Source organism: Hordeum vulgare, chromosome 4H, assembly GCF_904849725.1.
Source record: "Hordeum vulgare subsp. vulgare chromosome 4H, MorexV3_pseudomolecules_assembly, whole genome shotgun sequence".
Lineage (NCBI taxonomy): Eukaryota > Viridiplantae > Streptophyta > Magnoliopsida > Poales > Poaceae > Hordeum > Hordeum vulgare.
Genome location: NC_058521.1, coordinates 138,128,276 through 138,144,547, shown reverse-complemented (window position 1 = coordinate 138,144,547; position 16,272 = coordinate 138,128,276). Strand labels below are relative to the sequence as shown.

The following is a 16,272-nucleotide window of genomic DNA, read 5'->3' as shown; positions in this document are numbered from 1 at the left end:
GTACATCACATAAAGTTTTTGGTATGGTTGAAACACTAGAACCAAGATCACACAAAGCATTGCATTCATATTTATTTATATTTATTTTGATAGTAGATTCCCACTCATAATGCAATTTTCTAGGAATAGAAACTTCAAGTTCAAGTTTCTCATCATAAGCTCTCATCATAGCTTCTACTATATGTTCGGTAAAAGCTTTGTTTTGTTCATAAGCATTGGGTTAGCTAATAATGGATTGCAGCAAGGAAATACATTCTACTATGGAGAATTTATCATAATTAAAGTCCTTATAATCCAATATAGTGGGCACATCACTAGCTAAAGTTTTGACATCTCCAAAACCGCTTTTTTCAATTTTAGCATCAAAATTATCACCCTCCAAGCAAACGGGACGCTCCTCAACTAGAGTTGAGTTATCTACAGTCCCTTTATCATTTATATTCAGAGAGGTAAACAAAGATTCAAAAGGAGAAACAACAATCATTTTAATATCTTCATCATGATTTCGGTAAAAAATCGGGTGGAAGAGCCTTTTCTAAGAATTCCCGCTTAGCTCTCAACTTAGCGGCCCTCTCCTTACTTTCATTAATAGATATTTAGATATATTTATACTCATTAAAATCATGCTTAGGTGGCATCACCTTGCTTTTAAGAGTTTCTACATCAAGATAAATTATATCCATGTTTTTAGCCAAAGTATCAACAACATGCAATTTTTCTTCTACCATAGTATTGAAAACTTTTTGTGAATTAATAAATTCTTCAATTGTGTTATAAAGATCAGAGAGTGTCCTATTAGCATTTGTAGAATAATTTACATAAGAATTTCCATAGTTGTTTGACGAATTACCAGGATACGGTCTAGCATTGAAATTTCCTCTATAAGCATTGTTGTTGAAATTATTTCGTGAGATGAAGTTCACATCAATAGCATCATTAATTTGATCAATAATGGTATACAAAGGCATATCATTGTGATCAACATGAGTATTTTTAATAGCAACCATATTCATATGAGCATCCACTTTTTCACTCAAAGTAGCAATTTCTTCAACAAAAATTACCTTCTTACCAGTTGGGGCTCTTTCGGTATGCCATTGAGAATAATTTGTCACAATATTGTACAAAAGTTTGGTGGCCTCTCCTAAGGTCACATCCATGAAGATACCACCTACAGCAGAATCTAGAAGATTTCTAGACACAAAGTTTAGTCCAGCATAGAAATTTTGGATAATCATCCACAAGTTTAAACCATGAGTTGGGCAATTTCTTATCATTAATTTCAATCTCTCCCATGCTTGTGCAACATGCTCATGATTTTGCTGTTTAAAATTAATTATTTTATTTCTAAGGGAGATGATCTTAGCAGGAGGAAAATACTTGGTAATGAAAGCATTCTTACACTTATCCCACGTTCCAATATTATTACGAGATAAAGATGAAAACCAAGCTTTAGCTTTATCTCTTAGCAAAAAGGAAAAAAAATTAATTTCACAATATCATTATCCATATCCTTTTTCTTTTGCATATCACATAATTCAACAAAGGTATTAAGATGAGCAGCGGGATCCTCATTAGGACTTCCTAAAAATTGATCTTTCATCACAAGATTCAGCAATGCAGCATTGATATCAAAAGCCTCCACACTAGTGGCAGGTTGTGACGCCCTCAATTTAATCGTACGCTAGTCATACACGCAAATGCGTACGATCAAACTCAAGGACTCATGGGAAGATATAACAACACAACTCGAGACACAAATAAAACAAAACAAGCTTCATATTACAAGCCAGGGGCCTCGAGGGCTAGAATACAGAAGCTCGATAAACACACCAGTCAGCGGAAGCAACAATATCTCAGTACAAACTTAAAACATGAGGTGCCTTAAAGAAGGCTAGCACAAAAGAGACACAATCAAACGAGGCGAGGCCTCCTGCCTCGAAACCTCCTAACTACTCCTGGTCTTCGGCGGCCTCCACGAAGAAGTCACCATCAGGTTGGCACGCATCGGTGGGAAACTCCATTCTTGGGCTCCATCATCTGGTTGCAGCAACGGATCAAGGGAACAAAGGGGAGCAAAGCAACGGTGAGTACTCATCCAAAGTACTCGCAAGACTTATATCAGAACTATGCCTAGTCCTATCGAAGACTAGCATCTTCAGGGTCTTGCAGCAATAGACAAGAGTAGAGCAAGGTAACACAATTAATAGTCATATTGTTGCAGCAATATTAATATGAGGTCACGTCCAGAGATCCTTCCTCGACTCCCTGCGAGGAAGCAATCCTGGGGCAACTAATTCCAGTTAATTAACAATTGTAGTTGTATAAGATCAGGGCACAACTCCAAGTCGTCATGTAACTGTGGATGCGGCTATTCGAATAGATAAGTTCTTCCCTGCAGGGGTGCACAACATATTCCCCGACGCACTCGATAACACTCTGGCCGGACACACTTTTCTGGGTCTTGCCCGGCCTCGGAATATAGACATGTCGTAGCCCCACCTAAGCTCAGTAGAGAGGCCAGCCCGCCAGTCTAACTCCTAAGCACAAATGGGTCGTTGGCCCACTTGCCCTCCGCGCTCTTACACAATGCGAGGGCGGCCGATGTCAGCCCTAGCACCCCTTAATCACAAGCGCGATGCATCTCGGGACCACTGGGGCGCGCGCCGCTACATCGCTGACGTTTTAAGAGCTTCGGTTGATACCGCGACGTCGAGTACCCATAATTCTTCCCACGCAGACGGTTAGTGCGTAATAAGGCCTTCCAACCAACCCAGATCAAATACCCAAATCCATTATCATTTTAATTAGGCCATCGACACAAACATGCGGGAAATCCACCCGCCTAACAACTAATCACCAATGATCCCAGTAACATGGTCGAGTAACTGTGTGGTTGTAACATCGGGGGGAATCCGAGGTATCACCCTCGTTGGATTCCGAACGATGTATCCGTCAAGGTCGACTTAGAGGAATCGCCCTTGGGGGTCCCACACTTGAGGGGTTGCACGACACAGGCATCGTCGGGAATGGTGAAATAGAAGTCACCCTCGATAACCACGACCGACTAGTTGTACTACAGTGATATCATCAGGATTACTTAGCGAGGTGTCACCCTCGATACCCGATATTATCTCTGTAGCGTCGCACAACTAAGGGGGTGTAAGTGTTGTGCCGGGTCTGGCTCGTCGATCAAGGATCGAGATTTGAAAGCAAGGCGGGGCAACTAGACTACGGGGTCAGGGGGAAGACTGCTCCACCTATACTAAATAGTTTAAAGGTACATGTACTGAAAGTAGCAGTTTAACAAAATCAAGCTATGCATCAGATATAGGATCTACCTACAACAGTAGCAAAATTCTAATGCAAGCATGAGGGAGAAAGAATAGGCGATATAGGAATGATCAAGGGGGTTTGCTTGCCCTGTTGCTCTGCGGCAAAGGCTGGTCGGTAGGGTCGTAGATGTACCCGGCAGCAGCGTCAGTCTCGGGGTCTACCGGTAAGAAGAGGGGGAGAAACAATAAATAACAGCAACAGGTGCAACACTAAGCATGACATGGCAATATGCACGCTAGACATGATCTAACGCGGGAACATCCGTCATAGACGGGTCGGAAGAATATCTGACGATATTTTCTGAGTCTCGGGCTACTACCGGTCAGATGAAAAACGATGGAAAATTTCCACGTTTGTTATGCTAGGGATGTGTGACGGACGAATGGACCGTGTATCCAGGTTCATCTCGTTCCGCTGATCAACTTTCATGTTGAACATATTATGATCTGACTTACGGATTATTTTATATTAATTTTAAAGTTTTATTCAATATTTAGGAATTAAAAACAGATTTAATTAATTTTATTAAATGCAATTATGACATCAGCATGATGTCACGCTGACATCAGCAGTTGACTCGTCAACTGACCAGTGGGTCCCGTGCGTCATAGACTCAGTTTTTAATTAGGTTTAATATTAATTAATCAGATTAATTTAGTGAGGGACCCACGTGTCATACTCTAATAGGATAATTTCATTATCCTAATTAATAGATTATCTAAATAATATATTTAATTAATTAACTAATTAATTAAATAATATATCTATCTATTTATTTATTTAATAAAAACATATATTTTATTTTTATATTTTAACAGTGCGTGTGGGGCCTCCCTGTCAGTAGGAGCGGGGGTGTTGGCCGCACCCGTAACTGGCATTGGCCACATACACACAAAACACACATACACATATTCATACACATAATGTATTCTTTCTACATACATGCATATATACCCAATACATACACACATACATACATGATACATACATGCATATAATACATTCATAATACATATTTCATTTTTTCTTTTCTTCTTTCTCTCATCTCCAACCTTTGTGCTAACAGGGAACTCTCAACACAAAGAGAGAGGAGGCAATCTCCACCTCCTCCTACCGGAGTCTAACGACGTAGGAACGCGGCGGGGATCGCCGGAATGGAACCAGGATGGGGAGGAGGATAGGATGGTCGGGGCCCGGAGCTCACTGGCGTTGACGGGAAGGCTCGGAGTAGCCGGAGTGCACTTGGAGTCGGTGCGGTTCCAGCGATGGGGCGCAGAGGGAGGTGCGGTAGCGTGAGAAGAACTCCGGCGCAGGGGGCGCGACGGGAGGGAGCCGACGCAGAGGTGGTGCCCTGGTGGCGGCGGTTAAGGTGGGGCGAGGGAGAGGGAGGTGCGGGGGTCCAGGGGGAACGGGCGACGTGGGGGGAGGAGCGACGGGTGAGGGAGGCGCTAGCGAGAGGGATCTGGCGAGGGAAGGGGGTGGGGGCCGAGCGGGAGGGAGTGCGCTCGGGGCCAGGGGTGGCGGCGCGTGGGAAATGGGGACTGGGAGTGGGACGGTTAGGGTTTCCTGGGGGTCTTATACCCCAAGGCAAAATGGGCTGGTGGGTAGATTAGGTGGGTCGGCGGCCCAGTTGGTGTGGGGGGGGGGGTTGTTCTTTTCTTTTTTTGGTTTTATTTCCGTTTTTTAATTTATAGTTTTAGATTTATTTTATTTCAGTGCAATAAATACCTCTCATATTTAATAATTTTTAAAGGACAATTCCCCACGTAATTTTTGACAAACATCGAACACTTTTATTTTTATACTTGAAATTTTTTATCGTGTGTCTTTACTTTAAACTTTAATTCGAACCATTTTGAACTAACACGAGATTGACGATAGCAATTACAGTGACGTGGCATCCTTTGCATAGTTTTACTGTAGTTTAAGTCGGGGATGTCACACGGGTGGTATATGAGTACTAATAAAATCATTATTATTAGTATTTGAGAAGTCACACAATTTAGTAGTATCTTGGGACATGGTGACCGAACAAGCAAAGCAACTAGCAAGACAAGTAAACTAGCAAGCGACGAAGTAAACTAGCAACAAGCAAAGGTAAATATTTTTGTATTTGAAATTTTTATGTGACAAACTAAATATAAAAGCAAATAAAAAGAATAAAAAAATGAATGAAAATTTGTGAGAAGCTACTTGATAGTTGGTGATGGTATTCCCAGGCAACGGCACCAGAAATCCTTCCTGATGATTGTGATATGTGTTGGGTTTTCCGTGAAGAGGAATGGGTTATCGCAGCACATTGCGGGTAAGTATTTCCCTCTGTTATGAAATCAAGGTTTATCGAACCAATAGGAATAACAATCCTCAACCATCTTCAGCGACTGCACACAAAGAAACAAACAACTTGCACCCAACGCGGGCAAGAGGGTTGTCAATCCCCTTAATCTCGTTATTTGCAAGAAAATGAGGTGTGTCGATAATTGTTCATGATTGTAAATTGCAAAATAAAATGAAACACAAATAATTGCAGCAAGGTAACAATAGCGTTTGTAAATATATAAGTTTATAGACCCCGGGGCCGTAGTGTTCCCTAGTGGCATCTCTCATGGCAAAGGCATATGGTGGGTAAACAAATTACTGTTGGTCAATTGATAGAACAACGAATAGTTATGTGATTTTCACGGCAATGATCATGTGTGTATAGGCATGACGTCCATAAGCAAATAGGCCGACTCCTGCCTACACCTATTACTATTACTCCACTTCAAGAACGCTTCTATGCTTGCCTCTCTACGTATTAAGTAAAAACAGAGTAATGCTCGGAGAACAATGACATGCTGTAGACAAAGTAAACTCAATTAATATGAATAAACCCCATCGGTTTATCCTTAGTAGCAGCAAGACAAAGACGCATCTTGTCCCTTTTTGTCACTGGGATATACAAATTCGGGAGGTTGAACCTACTACAATGCACCACTCCCACTGAAGAAATATTAATCTAGTTGGCCAAATTATCTCAATAGATCGGAGAACATTACAGAGCTATGATGATCATGCAATTAAGAATCATAATAATCAGACGCGACTCAAATACTTTTCATGAATAATCTGAACATAAACCCATAATTCATCGCATCACAACAAACACACCATACATAGTGATTACATCGGATAGATCAAAGCGTAGATGCGATGACATGGTATTGAAGATCATAAGAGAGAGAGATTGCCATCTAGGTACTGCCTACGAACCTGTTGGTCTGTGGTGAACTACTCACACATCATGGTGAGGGCATCAAGGTTGATGTAGAGGCCCTCCGTGATTGATCTCCCCTCCGACGGATCGCCGGAACGGAGGTTTAGATGGCCTCCCATCGGAATAGAGACTTGCGGCAGCGGAAAAAGTGTTTCGGGAGCGCTCTTAGGGTTTTTGGAATATTTGTGAATTTATAGGCCAGAGAGGGACGTCGGGAGGCATCCATGGGGGGCACAAGCCATTAGGAGGCGACCAAGCCCTCCACCGTGCTCTGTTGGCTTGTGCCTCCCTCGTGCGGCTTCTCGTCCACTGCCGATGCTTGTAGGTCTTCATATAGTCCATAAAAAATCATATTAAAGTTTCGTGGCTTTTGGACTTTTTTTGGTAGGGTAAACCTGCAAAGCAAAAAACACGTAGAAAACAGGAACCGGCACTAGGCACTGGGTCAATAGGTTAGTGCTCAAAAATATTATAAATTGGCCTAGAATGATAATATATCAGCATAGAACAATCAAAATTATAGATACATTGGAGACGTATCAGCGTTGAGGTATTATGATGAATTGGTTGCCCAAGTGCTTAGAGGTAGCCACCAAAAAACTCAGCCATTCTCCCACAATATCTCTGTCCAAACCCATACCAGCAAAATCGGTGCCACCAAGTTTTTCCATTTGGCCCTACCGATTTTACACTTGAAAGATCCTATGCCAAACCCTACCATCTCGGTACCACCAACTTTCACATCGGTGCCACCGAGATTCAGTGACCAACTTTTTGTTGACAAGATTTCAAGAATTGGAATTTATGAGTTTGAAATTGGTCTCACCGAGATTTGGAAATTGGTCTAGGTCATCGTATCGATACCACCGAGATTCCTATATCGGTCTCACCGAGAATTCAAAACTTGCGACATTTAGTGCAACTCGGTACCATCGAGATTCATTTAGGTGTCACCGAGTTGGGTAATAATGTTGTAATGGTTGGATCTTGGGGGATGCCTATATATACCCCTCCACCTACCTCTCATTCGTAGAGGAAGCACTCAGAACAAACTTACACTTGCCAGATCCATTTTTCTGAATGAGAGCCACCTACTCATGTGTTGAGATCAAGAGATTCCATTCTGCCCATTTGAACCTTGATGTCTAGCCTCCCCAAGTTGCTTTCCACAAGATCAATCTCTCCTACCCCTACCAAATCTGTGAGAGAGTGATTGAGTGTTGAGGATGTTGGAAATATGACCTAGAGGCAATGATAAAATAGTTATTATTATATTTCCTGTTTCAAGATAATCGTTTATTATCCATCCTATAATTGTATTGAATGAAAACATAGATACATGTGTGGATACATAGACAAAACAATGTCCATAGCAAGCCTCTAGTTGGCTAGCTAGTTGATCAAGGATAGTCAAGGTTTTCTGACTATATGCAAGTGTTGTCACTTGATAACTGGATCACATCATTAAGAGCATCATGTGATGGCCTAGACCCAAATTATGAACGTAGCATGTGATCGTGTCATTTTGTTGCTATTGTTTTCTGCGTGTCAAGTATTTATTCCTATGACCATGAGATCATATAACTCACTGGCACCAGAGGAATACCTTGTATGTATCAAATGTCACAACGTAACTGGGTGACTATAAAGGTACTCTATAGGTATCTCCGAAGGTGTCCGTTGAGTTAGTATGGATCAAGACTGGGATTCATCACTCCGTGTGACGGAGAGGTATCTGGGGGGCCACTCGGTAATACAACATCACACACAAGCCTTGCAAGCAATGTGACTAAGTGTAAGTCACGGGATATTGTATTACGGAATGAGTAAAGAGACTTGCCGGTAACGAGATTGAAATAGGTATGCGGATACCGATGATCGAATCTCGGGCAAGTAACATGTCGAAGGACAAAGGGAATGACATACGGGATTATATGAATCCTTGGCACTGAGGTTCAACCGATAAGATCTTCGGAGAATATGTAGGATACAATATGGGCATCCAGGTGCTGCTATTGGATATTGACCGAGGAGTGTCTCGGGTCATGTCTACATAGTTCTCGAACCCGTAGGGTCTGCACACTTAAGGTTTGATGATGTTTTAGTATAGTTGAGTTATATGTGTGGTTACCGAATGTTGTTCGGAGTCCTTGATGAGATCACACATGTCACGAGGGTTTCCGGAATGGTCCGGAAACAAAGATTGATATATAGGATGGTTTCATTTGGTCACCGGAAAGTTTTGGGCATTACCGGGAGTGTACCGGGAGTGACGAATGGGTTTCGGGTATTCACCGGGAGGGCCCCACCCACCCGGGAGTGAGCCCAGTGACCCTAGGGTGGCGCACCAGCCCTTATTGGGCTGGTGATGACAGCTCAATAGGGCCATGGCGCCACAAGTGGAAAAACACCAAAGGAAAGGAAAAAAGGAAAGATGGGGTGGGAAGGAAGGAGTGGACTCCTTTCCCCAAACCGAATTGGGGTGGGAGTCCACCTCCTCCCTTCGGCCGTCGCACCAAGGGGCTCCTTCAGCCCCAGAGCCCCAAGGCTAGCCCCTCCCCTACTCCTATATATATTGATGGTTTAGGGCTTTTTGATACACAACTTTGCCTCGTGCAACTCTAACCTATACCACTTAGTTTTACCTCTAGATCAGATTTCTGCGGAGCTCGGGTGGAGCCCTGTAGGAGTAGATCATCACTACCACCGGAGCGCTGTCACACTACCGGAGAACTCATCTACTTCTCCGTCTCTCTTGCTGGATCAAGAAGGATGAGATCATCATCAAGTTATATGTGTGCTGAACGCGGAGGTGTCGTCCGTTCGGTGCTAGATCGGAACGAATCGTGGGACGACGGTGATTTGAATCACGAAGCTATACCACTACATCAACCGCGTTTCTTAATGCTTCCTGCTTAGCGATCTACAAGGGTACGTAGATCTAATCTCCTCTTGTAGATGGACATCACCATGATAGGTCTTCCTGTTCGTAGGAATTTTTTAGTTTCCCATGCAACGTTCCCCAACAGTGGCATGATGAGCTAGGTTCATGTGTAGATGTTATCTCGAGTAGAACACAAAAGGTTTTGTGGACGTTGATGTTCGATTTGCTGCCCTCCTTAGTCTTTTCTCGATTTGGCGGTATTGTTGGATTGAAGCGGCCAGGACCGACATTACTCGTACGCTTACGAGAGACTGGTTTATCGACTGACATGCAACTCGTTGCATAAAGATGACTGGTGGGTGTCGGTTTCTTCAACTTTAGTTGAATTGGTTTTGACCGAGGCGGTCCTTGGAGAGAGGTTAAATAGCAATTTGCACATCTCCGTTGTGGTTTTTGCGTAAGTAAGATGCGATCATACTAGATACCCATAGCAGCCACGTAACACATGCAACAACAAATTAGAGGGCGTCTAACTTGTTTTTGCAGGGTGTGCTTGTGATATGATATGGCCAATGACGCGATGTGATATATTGGATGTATGAGATGATCATGTTGTAATAGTTAATATCGACTTGCACGTCGATGCTACGACAACCGGCATGAGCCATAGGGTTGTGTTTAAACTAACGTTTGTGTTTGCAGATGCGTTTACTATATTGCTGGGTTGTAGCTTTAGTAGTAATAGCATAGATAGCATGACAACCTCGATGGCGGCACGATGATGGCAATCATGGTGTGGCGCCGGTGACAAGAAGATCATGCCGGTGCTTTGGTGATGGAGATCAAGAAGCACAAGATGATGGCCATATCATGTCACTTATGAATTGCATGTGATGTTAATCCTTTTATGCACCTTATTTTTCTTAGAACGACGGTAGCATTATAAGGCGATCTCTCACTAAAATTTCAAGATGAAATTGTGTTCTCCCCGACTATGCACCGTTGCGACAGTTCGTCGTTTCGAGACACCACGTGATGATCGGGTGTGATAGACTCAACGTTCACATACAACGGGTGCAAAACAGTTGCACACGCGGAACACTCGGGTTAAACTTGACGAGCCTAGCATGTGCAGACATGGCCTCGGAACACATGAGACCGAAAGGTCGAGCATGAATCGTATAGTTGATATGATTAGCATAGAGATGCTTACCACTGAAACTATTCTCAACTCACGTGATAACCGAACTTGAGTTAGTGGATTTGGATCATGTACCACTCAAATGACTAGAGAGATGTACTTTTTGAGTGGGAGTTTATCAGTAATTTGATTAGTTAAACTCTAATTATCTTAAACATAGTCTAAGTCCACTTTGCAATATTTGTGTTGTAGATCAATGACTCATGCAGTAGCAACCCTGAATTTTAATACGTTTCTAGAGAAAGCTAAGTTGAAAGATGATGGAAGCAACTTTGTAGACTGGGCTCGTAATCTAAAGCTGCTCCTGCAAGCTGGGAAGAAGGATTATGTCCTTAATGCTGCGCTAGGAGATGAACCACCCGCTATGTCTAGCCAAGATGTTTTGAACGCCTGGTTAACACGTAAGGAGGACTACTCAGTAGTTCAATGTGCAATCTTGTATGGATTGGAACCGGGACTTCAACGTCGCTTTGAGCGTCATGGAGCATATGAGATGTTCCAGGAGTTGACGTTTATCTTTCAGAAGAACGCCCAGATCGAGAGGTATGAGACCTCCGATAAATTCTATGCTTGCAAGATGGAGGAGAATTCGTCTGTCAGTGAACATGTGCTCAAAATGTTTGGGTACTCAAACCGTCTAGTTGAGCCGGGGATTGAACTCCCGCAAGAGGCTATCACTGACATAATTCTTCAATCACTCCCACCTAGCTATAAGAGCTTTGTGTTGAACTATAACATGCAAGGGATGAACAAGTCACCCGGCGAGTTACTCGCGATGCTGAAAGTCGCAGAGTCAGAACTCCGAAAAGAGCATCAAGTGTTGATGGTCAATAAGACCACTGGTTTCAAGAGAAACGGCAAAGGCAAGAAGGGTAACTCCAAGAAGAGCGGCAAGCCTGTTGCCAATCCGACGAAAAAACCCGAGGCTAGACCTAAGCCTGAAACAGAGTGTTATTATTGCAAGGGAATGGGTCACTAGAAGCGCAACTTCCCCAAGTATTTGGTGATAAGAAGGCAGCCAAGGAAAAGTCAGGTATATTTGATATACATGTTATTGATGTGTACTTAACCAACTCTCGTAGTAGTGTCTGGGTATTTGATACCGGTTCTGTTGCTCATATTTGCACCTCAAAGTAGAAACTGCGGAATAAACGAAGGCTGGCGAAGGATGAAGTGACGATGCGCGTGGGAAATGGTTCCAAGGTTGATGCAATCCCCGTTGGCACAGTCTCACTTCAGTTACCATCAGGATTAGTTATGAACTTAAATAATTGTCATTTAGTGCCCGCGTTAAGCATGAACATTATATCTGGATCTTGTTTATTGCGAGAAGGTTACTCGTTTAAGCAAGAGAATAATGGTTGTTCTATTTCTGTGAGTAATATCTTTTATGGTCATGCACCCATTGTGAGAGGATTGTTCATATTGAATCTTGATAGCAATGATACACATATCCATAATATTGAGACCAAAAGATGTAGAGTTAACAATGATAGCGCCATGTTTTTGTGGCACTGTCGCTTAGGTCATATTGGTGTAACGCGCATGAAGAAACTCCATTCCGATGGGCTTTTGGAGTCACTTGATTTTGAATCACTTAACACGTGCGAACCATGCCTCATGGGCAAAATGACTAAGACTCTGTTCTCCGGAACAATGGAGCGTGCAAGTGACTTGTTGGAAATCATATATACCGATGTGTACAGTCCAATGAGTGTGGAGGCGCGCGACGGATATCGTTATTTTCTCACCTCCACTGACGATTTGAGTAGGTATGGATATATCAACTTGATGAAGCACAAGTCTGAAACGTTTGAGAAATTCAAGCAATTTCAGAGTGAAGTTGAAAATCATCATAACAAGAAGATCAAGTTACTACGTTCTGATCGTGGGGGTGAGTATCTGAGTTTCAAGTTTGGTGCTCACTTAAGACAATGTGGAATTGTTTCACATTTGACACCGCCTGGAACACCACAGTGTAATGGTATGTCCGAACGTCGTAATCGTACTTTGTTAGAAATGATGCGATCTATGATGTCTCTTACCGATTTGCCGTTATTGTTTTGGGGTTATGCATTAGAGACAGCTGCATTCACTTTAAATATGGCACCATCAAAATCCGTTGATACGACACCATACGAGCTGTGGTATGGCAAAAGACCAAAGTTGTCATTTCTTAAAGTTTGGGGATGTGATGCTTATTTAAAAAAGCTTCAGCCTGAAAAGCTGGAACCCAAAGCGGAAAAGTGCGTCTTCATAGGTTACCCAAAGGAGACAGTTGGGTACACCTTCTATCTCAAATCCGAGGGCAAAGTGTTTGTTGCTAAGAACGGAGCTTTTCTTGAGAAGGAGTTTCTCTCGAAAGAATTGAGTGGGAGGAAGATAGAACTTGATGAGGTTGTCGAACCTCTAATCCCTCTAGATGGTGGCGGAGGGCAGGGGGAAACCTCTGTCGAAGCGACACCGGTTGAGGAGGAAGTTAATGATGACGATCATGAAACTTCGGATCAAGTTCCTATCGGACCTCGCAGGTCGACAAGATCACGTACTACTCCTGAGTGGTACGGTAATCTTGTCTTATCAATCATGTTGTTGGACAACAATGAACCTTCGAATTATGAAGAAGCAATGGTGGGCCCGGATTCCAACAAATGGCTGGAGGCCACGAAGTTCGAGATAGGATCTATGTATGAAAACAAAGTGTGGACTTTGGAAGGATTACCTGAAGGCTGCAAGGCTATTCAGAACAAATGGATCTTTAAGAAGAAGACGGACGCAGGCGGTAATGTGACCGTTTATAAAGCTCGACTTGTGGCAAAGGGTTTTCACAAGTTCAAGGAGTTGACTACGATGAGACATTCTCACAGGTAGTGATGCTTAAGTCCGTCCGAATCATGTTATCAATAGCTGCATTTTTTGATTATGAAATCTGGCAGATGGATGTCAAAATGGCGTTCCTTAACGGTTTTCTGAAGGAAGAGTTGTATATGATGCAACCCGAAGGTTTTGTCGATCCAAAGAATGGTAAAAAAGTAGGCAAGCTCCAGCGATCCATTTATGGACTGGTGCAAGCATCTCGGAGTTGGAATAAACGCTTTGATGAGGTGATCAAAGCATTTGGGTTTATACAAGTGGTTGGAGAATCTTGTATTTACAAGAAAGTGAGTGGGAGCTCTGTGGCGTTTCTAATATTATATGTGGATGACATATTGCTGATTGGAAACAACGTGGAGTTTTTGGAGAGCGTAAAGGATTACTTGAATAAAAGTTTCTCTATGAAGGACCTAGGAGAAGCTTCTTACATTCTAGGCATTAAGATCTATAGGGATAGATCGAGACGCCTGATAGGACTTTCACAAAGCACATACCTTGATAAAGTTTTGAAGAAGTTCAAAATGGAACAGTCCAAGAAGGGGTTCTTGCGAGTGTTACAAGGTATAAAATTTAGTAAGACTCGGTGCCCAGCAACTGCGGAAGATAGAGAACAAATGAGTTCTGTCCCCTATGCTTCAACCATAGGTTCTATCATGTATGCAATGTTGTGCGCTAGACCGACGTCAGCTTGGCCATAAGTATGGCAGGCAGGTTTCAAAGTAATCCAGGAGTGGATCTCTAGACGACGGTCAAGAATATTCTGAAGTACCTGAAAAGGACTAAGGAAATGTTTCTCATTTATGGAGGTGACGAAGAGCTCGTCGTAAAGGGTTACGTCGACGTAAGCTTTGACACTGATCGAGATGACTCTAAGTCTCAAACCGGATACATATTTATTCTCAATGGGGGTGCGGTAAGCTGGTGCAGTTCCAAGCAAGGCGTCGTAGCAGATTCTACATGTGAAGCGGAGTACATGGCTGCCTCAGAGGCAGCTAAGGAGGGTGTCTGGATGAACCAGTTCATGACGGATCTTGGAGTTGTGTCGAGCGCACTAAATCCAATAACTCTGTTCTATGACAACACTGGTGCCATTGCTTTAGCAAAGGAACCAAGGTTTCACAAGAAGACCAGGCACATTAAACAACGCTTCAACCTCATCCGTGACTACGTCGAAGGAGAGGACGTAAATATTTGCAAAGTGAACACGGATCTGAATGTAGCAGATCCGTTGACTAAACCTTTTCCACGGGCAAAACATGATCAACACCAGAACTGTATGGGTGTTAGATTTATTACAATGTAAATCGCATGGCGATGTGAGGACTAGATTATTGACTCTAGTGCAAGTGGGAGACTATTGGAAATATGCCCTACAGGCAATGATAAAATAGTTATTATTATATTTCCTGTTTCAAGATAATCGTTTATTATCCATGCTATAGTTGTATAGAATGAAAACATAGATACATGTGTGGATACATAGACAAAACAATGTCCCTAGCCAGCCTCTAGTTGGCTAGCCAGTTGATCAAGGATAGTCAAGGTTTTCTGACTATATGCAAGTGTTGTCACTTGATAACTGGATCACATCATTAGGAGAATCATGTGATGGACTAGACCCAAATTATGAACGTAGCATGTGATCGTGTCATTTTGTTGCTATTGTTTTCTGTGTGTCAAGTATTTATTCCTATGACCATGAGATCATATAAGTCACTGGCACCGAAGGAATACCTTGTGTGTATCAAACGTCACAACGTAACTGGGTGACTATAAAGGTGCTCTACAGGTATCTCCGAAGGTGTCCGTTGAGTTAGTATGGATCAAGACTGGGATTTGTCACTCCGTGTGACGGAGAGGTATCTGGGGGCCCACTCGGTAATACAACATCACACACAAGCCTTGCAAGCAATGTGACTAAGTGTAAGTCACGGGATCTTGTATTACGAAACGAGTAAGTAGACTTGTCGGTAACGAGATTGAAATAGGTATGCGGATACCGACGATCGAATCTCGGGCAAGTAACATGCCGAAGGACAAAGGGAATGACATATGGGATTATATGAATCCTTGGCACTGAGGTTCAATCGATAAGATCTTCGGAGAATATGTAGGATCCAACATGGGCATCCAGGTCCCGCTATTGGATATTGACCGAGGAGTGTCTCGGGTCATGTCTACATAGTTCTCGAACCCACAGGGTCTGCACACTTAAGGTTCGATGATGTTTTAGTATGGTTGAGTTATATGTGTGGTTACTGAATGTTGTTCGGAGTCCCGGATGAGATCACGAGCGTCACGAGGGTTTCCGGAATGGTCCGGAAACAAAGATTGATATATAGGATGGTTTCATTTGGTCACCGGAAAGTTTTGGGCATTACCGGCAGTGTACCGGGAGTGACGAATGGGTTCCGGGTATTCATCGGGAGGGGCCCACCCACCCGGGAGTGAGCCGAGTGACCCTAGGGTGGCGCACCAGCCCTTAGTGGGCTGGTGAGGCCAGCCCAATAGGGCCATGGCGCCACAAGTGGAAAAACACCAAAGGAAAGGAAAAAAAGGAAATAGGGAGGTGGGAAGGAAGGAGTGGACTCCTTTCCCCAAACCGAATTGGGGTGGGAGTCCACCTCCTCCCTTCGGCTGGCGCACCAAGGGGCTCGTTGATCCCCAAGGCTAGCCCCTCCCGTCCTCCTATATATATTGGTGGTTTAGGGCTTTTTGAAA

At 43.2% G+C, this 16,272-nt stretch overlaps 1 non-coding gene across 1 annotated transcript; it reads left to right on the top strand.

Annotated features, from left to right (window-relative positions):
* The first annotated feature begins 1,248 nt into the window (after positions 1-1,248).
* Positions 1,249-1,355, top strand: LOC123451520. Its single transcript, XR_006632368.1, has one exon. It is a non-coding gene; the product is annotated as a small nucleolar RNA R71 (small nucleolar RNA).
* The last annotated feature ends 14,917 nt before the right edge of the window (positions 1,356-16,272 follow it).